Here is a 6,508-nt window from a genome sequence, read left to right on the forward strand (position 1 = left end):
CCAAGTGGGTCTACAAACCACCCTAGAGTTTCTTCCCCATTTAGCTAGCCCCACCTGCTTGGCCAAATCCCACCCTGTAATTGGCTGTGTTCCTGCTGATGCCACCAAGGGCAGGGAGGGAACTGACATCATGGGAAGGCGCTGGTGCCATCTGAGGAGGAAGGCATGTCTGCCCTGGGAATCTCCAAGGCCCACCCCCAACCTTCTCTCCGGGCACAAGCGAGGCTAGGGTGAGAGTTGCCCGTAGAGCTCCAAGTCGGACCGGGCCCTCCCCTCCCAGAGCCAGGGCTGGAGGGCCAGCTAATCAGTCCATCGGTCATATTGGTAGAGCACTTTCTGCAAGCACGGCACTGTACTAAGCGCTTGGGACAGCACCGTTAAGTTAGAAGACACAATCCCTGCCCTCAAGTGGCTTGCAGCCTGGAGGAGAAGACAGACAGGAAAATTAGGGTTGTGGACCTGAATACTGAGTGGGGGAGGAGAAGGAGGAGGAAGAGAAGATGGACCTCAGGAGGAGCCCTGACTTCTCTCTCACTCGGGGATCTCTGCACTTCCTCTTGCCCCCCAGGACCTCTGTCTTAGCTCATCATGTCAAAACTTTACTGAAGGCTGAATTCCTATTCATCTTCCTGATCAAATCCTCACCTTTCCCATCACCACGGACAAAACCACATTGTCCTGTCCTGTCCTGTTCTGTCTCTAAAGCCCACAACCTGGGCATTATCCTTAAGTCTCACTCTGAATTCTCACATTCAGCCTGCCACTAAAGCCCACTGGTTCTCACCTCCACACCATTTCCTAGATCTGCCCCCGTCCTCTCCATCCAAACAGCCACCAGCCTTAATAATAATAATAATGGCATTTATTAAGTGCTTACTATGTGCAAAGCACTGTTCTAAGCGCTGGGGAGGCTACATGGTGATCAGGTTGTCCCACGGGGGCCTCACAGTCTTAATCCTCATTTTACAGATGAGGTAACTGAGGCACAGAGAAGTATCCCGGCTCTGCCACATACCTGCTGTGTGACCTTGGGCAAGTCACTTCACTGCTCTGAGCCTCAGTTCCCTCATCTGTAAAATGGGGATGAAGACTGTGAGCCCCACGTGGGACAACCTGATCACCTTGTATCCCCCCCCAGCGCTTAGAACAGTGCTTTGCACATAGTAAGCGCTTAACAAATGCCATTATTACATTATTACATTAAGTGACTTGCCCAAAGTCACACAGCTGACAATTGGCGGAGCCGGGATTTGAACCCATGAACTCTGACTCCGAAGCCCATGCTCTTTCCACTGAGCCACGCTGCTGTCACCCCACGCCTCAACTGGTGCATCAGCCTCCTCACTGATCTCTTCTGGCTCTCCCTTCTCCAGCCTCTACTTCACGCTGCTGCTCAGATCATAGTTCTGATCCCAGTCCTTGTCCCACATGAGGTTCACAGTCCTAATCCCTATTTTGCAGATGAGGTAACTGAGGCACAGAGAAGCTAAGTGACTTGCTCAAGGTCACACAGCAGACAAGTGACTCTCAGGACTATGCTCAATCCAATAGGCCACGCTGCTACTATAGCTCAACCAATAACATTTGAACTGTGTGCACAGCACTGTCCTTTGGGCTTGGGGAACAGTCACTGGAAGTAAAAGGCACCATCCCTGAGTCTTATTACCAGACTCTACAGGCACGATGGTTCATCATCATCATCAATCGTATTTATTGAGCGCTTACTGTGTGCAGAGCACTGTACTAAGCGCTTGGGAAGTACAAGTTGGCAACATATAGAGACAGTCCCTACCCAACAGTGGGCTCACAGTCTAAAAGGAGGAGACAGAGAACAAAACCGAACATACTAACAAAATAAAATAAATAGAATAGATATGTACAAGTAAAATAAATAAATAAATAGAGTAACAAATATGTACAAACATATATACATATATACAGGTGCAGAGGGGAAGGGAAGGAGGTAAGATGGGGGGGATGGAGAGGGGGACGAGGGGGACGATGGTTGGCAGTTCTCAGAGGGCAATGAGTACAAGAGGGAAATTAGCCAAGTCCTGGGGCCACTGCAACCGCAACACCAACGGTCCAACTAATTAACCGCAGCACCGCTCTGCTATGCCTGCCATAGGTACTGAGATTTTCCAGTGGTTTGGGCCATGAGCTCCTTTCGCCTTCAGCTCCAGCCTGGGAGGGTTTCTGGCCCACAAGGGGCTTGGGTTTTCCCCAGCACTGAGTCAATCAAGCAGTCAATGCTGTTTATTGAGCACTTACTGTCCCCAGAGCACTGTACTAAGTGCTTGGGAGAGTACGATATAGTGGTGTATAGATTACAAAAGGCCTTCCTTGACTAAGCCCTCACTTCCGCTTCTCCCACTCCCTTCTTTGTCCCCCTGATTTTCTCCCTTTATTTACCCATCCCTCAACCCCACAGTATTTATGTACAAATCAGTATTTTATTTATATGAATGTCTGTATCTCCATGTAGACTGTTGTGGGCAGGGCATGTGTCTACCAAGCCTGTTATACTCTTGTACTGTACTCTTCCAAGCACTTAGTACAGTGCTCTGCGCACAGGAAGTGAAACATCACTGCTGGCTGTCTTCCAGTTCAACTTTCTGAACTAGACTGTGAGCCCGTTGTTGGGTAGGGACCGTCTCTATATGTTGCCGACTTGTACTTCCCAAGCGCTTAGTGTACTGTGTGCTCTGCACACAGTAAGCGCTCAATAAATACGATTGAATGAATGAATGATCACCCCTTAGCGCACATTGCTCAACCCCTAACACACAGTGCTCAGCCCCTAAGCACCCAGTGCTCAACCCCTAAGCCTACAGTGCTCAGCTCCTAGCACACAGGGCTCATCCCCTAAGCATAGAGGGCTCACCCCCTAAGCACACAGTGCTCACCCCCTAAGCACAGAGGACTCACCCCCTAAACACAAAGTATTCATCCCCTAGCACACAGGGCTCATCCCCTAAGCACCCAGTGCTAAGCACACAGTGCTCATCCCCCAAGCCCACAGTGCTCAGCCCTTAGCGCATCTCGACATCAAGCAGAAAATCCTGACCACTGTCTTTAAGGGACTCTGGGCTGTAAGCTCCTCTCTTGATGGTTAGCCCGTTGTGGTCAGGGAATGTTTCTGTTATATTCTTCTATTGTACTCTCCCTAGTGCTTAGTACAGTGCTCTGCACACAGTAAGTGCTCAATAAATATGATTGACTGACTGACTTTGATCTCTCCCTTTTTCTTACCCACTCTCTTCTCTCACTGGACCCCAGCTCACACCCTTGGTTCCTCCTCGATTCACCTTCTCACAGGGCCTTGTTCTGAACTGTCCTGCCGCTGATCCCTAGGTCGGACCCTTCCTCCCACCTGGAACCCCCTTCCCTTTCAAATCGGACAGGCCACTTACACTTTCAGGGCCTCCTGAAATCCTCCCTCCTTCAAAACATCCTTCTCTATTAACGCCTCACGACCCACATCACATCATCTCATGAGCCTCCTCTAGCTCTTGCGTATCGATTTCCTCAGCATTGTGAATATATGCAATATAAATAAATACGATTGAATGAATGAATAAATACGATTGAATGAATGAATGACTTGACATCCGTCCACATGTTTTGTTTTGTTGTCTGTCTCCCCCTTCCAGACTGTGAGCCCGTTGTTCGGTAGGGACCGTCTCTAGATGTTGCCAACTTGTACTTCCCAGCGCCCACCCAAGCGCTCAGTACAGTGCACTGCACACAGTAAGCGCTCAATAAATACGATTGAATGAATGAATGAATGAATAAATACGATTGAATGAATGAATGACGTGACGCCCATCCACATGTTTTGTTTTGTTGTCTGTCTTCCCCTTCTAGACTGTGAGCCCGTTGTTGGGTAGGGACTGTCTCTAGATGTTGCCAACTTGTACTTCCCAGCGCCCACCCAAGCGCTTAGTACAGTGCACTGCACACAGTAAGCGCTCAATAAATACAGTTGAATGAATGAATGACTTGACGCCCATCCGCATGTTTTGTTTTGTTGTCTGTCTCCCCCTTCTATATATATATATATGATGGCAATTATTAAGCACTTACTATGTGCAAAGCACTGTTCTAAGCACTGGGGAGGTTACAAGGTGATCAGGTCGCCCCACGGGGGGCTCACAGTCTTCATCCCCAATTTACAGAGGAGGTCACTGAGGCCCAGAGAAGTGAGGTGACTTGCCCAAAGTCACACAGCTGACAAGTGGCAGAGGCGGGATTTGAACCCCTGACCTGTGACTCCAAAGCCCAGGCTCTTCATGCTGCTGCCCAGATTGTCGGATTGGGTAGGGACTGTCTCTATATGTCTCTGTGCTCTGCACACAGTAAGCGCTCAATCAATACAATTGATTGATTGATTTCCACTGAGCCATGGTGCTTCTCCAGGGTAGGGACTGTCTCTATATGTCTCTGTGCTCTGCACACAGTAAGCGCTCAATCAATACGATTGATTGATTGATTGATTGATTTCCACTGAGCCACGCTGCTTCTCCAGACTGTGAACCCACTGTTGGGTAGGGACTGTCTCTATGCGTGGCCAACTTGTACTTCCCAAGTGCTTAGTACAGTGCTCTGCACCCAGTAAGCGCTCAATAAATACGATTGATTGATTGATTTCCACTGAGCCACGCTGCTTTTCCAGGGTAGGGACTGTCTCTATATGTCTCTGTGCTCTGCACACAGTAAGCGCTCAATCAATACGATTGATTGATTGATTTCCACTGAGCCACGCTGCTTCTCCAGGGTAGGGACTGTCTCTATATGTCTCTGTGCTCCGCACACAGTAAGCCCTCAATAAATACGATTGATTGATTGATTGATTTCCACTGAGCCACGCTGCTGCTCCAGGGTAGGGACTGTCTCTATATGTCTCTGTGCTCTGCACACAGTAAGTGCTCAATCAATACGATTGATTGATTTCCACTGAGCGACGCTGCTTCTCCAGACCGTGAGCCCACTGTTGGGTAGGGACTGTCTCTATGCGTGGCCAACTTGTATATATGTTTGTACATATTTATTACTCTATTTATGTTTGTACATATTTATTACTCTATTTTACTTGTACATATCTATTCTATTTATTTTATTTTGTTAGTATGTTTGGTTTTGTTCTCTGTCTCCCCCTTTTAGACTGTGAGCCCACTGTTCGGTAGGGACTGTCTCTATATGTTGCCAACTTGTACTTCCCAAGCGCTTAGTACAGTGCTCTGCACACAGTAAGCACTCATCATCATCATCATCATCATCAATCATATTTATTGAGCGCTTACTGTGTGCAGAGCACTGCACTAAGCGCTTTGGCAACATATAGAGACAGTCCCTACCCAACAGTGGGCTCACAGTTTAAAAGGAAAAATTTTACCTCAGCACTCTTAGGTGATCTATTCTAAACCCTCCTAGGTATTTACAATCTTTTTTTAACTCTCATACCAGAGAGGGGATTAGAACCCAGGCCTCCAGCCTTTCAAGGCTGTTACTTTCCCTCTGAACCATCACAGGCCTCACAAATAAATACGATTGATGAATAAATATCAATCAAGGTCCAGCGTGGCTCAGTGGAAAGAGCATGGGCTTTGGAGCCAGAGGTCATGGGTTTGAATCCCAGCTCCGCCACATGTCTGCTGTGTGACCTTGGGCAAGCCACTTAACTTGTCGGAGCCCCAGTTCCCTCATCTGTAAAATGGGGATTAAGACTATGAGCCCCACGTGGGACAACCTGATCACCTTGTATTCCCCCCCCAGTGCTTAGAACAGTGCTTTGCACATAGTAAGCGCTTAACAAATGCCATCATTATTACCTCTTAGACTGCGAGCCCACTGTTGGGTAGGGACTGTCTCTATATGTTGCCAACTTCTACTTCCCAAGCGCTTAGTACAGTGCTCTGCACACAGTAAGTGCTCAATAAATACGATTGATGATGATGATAATCAATAAATTGATTGATTTAATAAATCAATAAATACGATTGATTGATTGAACGGTTGATTGATTGAACTTCCCAAGCGCTCAGTACAGTGCTCTGCACCCAGTAAGCACTCAATAAATACGATTGATTGATTGATTGCTCCGCACACGGTAAGCGCTCCAGACTGAGCCCCTTCCTTCCTCTCCCCCTCGTCCCCCCTCCATCCCCCCCTTCTTACCTCCTTCCCTTCCCCACAGCACCTGTATATATGTATATATGTTTGTACATATTTATTACTCTATTTATTTACTTTACTTGTACCTATCTATTCTATTTATTTTATTTTGATAATAGGTTTGGTTTTGTTGTCCGTCTCCCCCTTCTAGATTGTGAGCCCACTGTTGGGTAGGGACTGTCTCTATATGTTGCCAACTTGTACTTCCCAAGCGCTCAGTACAGTGCTCTGCACCCAGTAAGCGCTCAATAAATACGATTGATTGATTGATTGAACAATTGATTGATTGATTGAACTTCCCAAGCTCTCAGTACAGTGCTCTGCACCCAGTAAG

The sequence above is a fragment of the Tachyglossus aculeatus genome, chromosome 10 (assembly GCF_015852505.1).
Source record: "Tachyglossus aculeatus isolate mTacAcu1 chromosome 10, mTacAcu1.pri, whole genome shotgun sequence".
Lineage (NCBI taxonomy): Eukaryota > Metazoa > Chordata > Mammalia > Monotremata > Tachyglossidae > Tachyglossus > Tachyglossus aculeatus.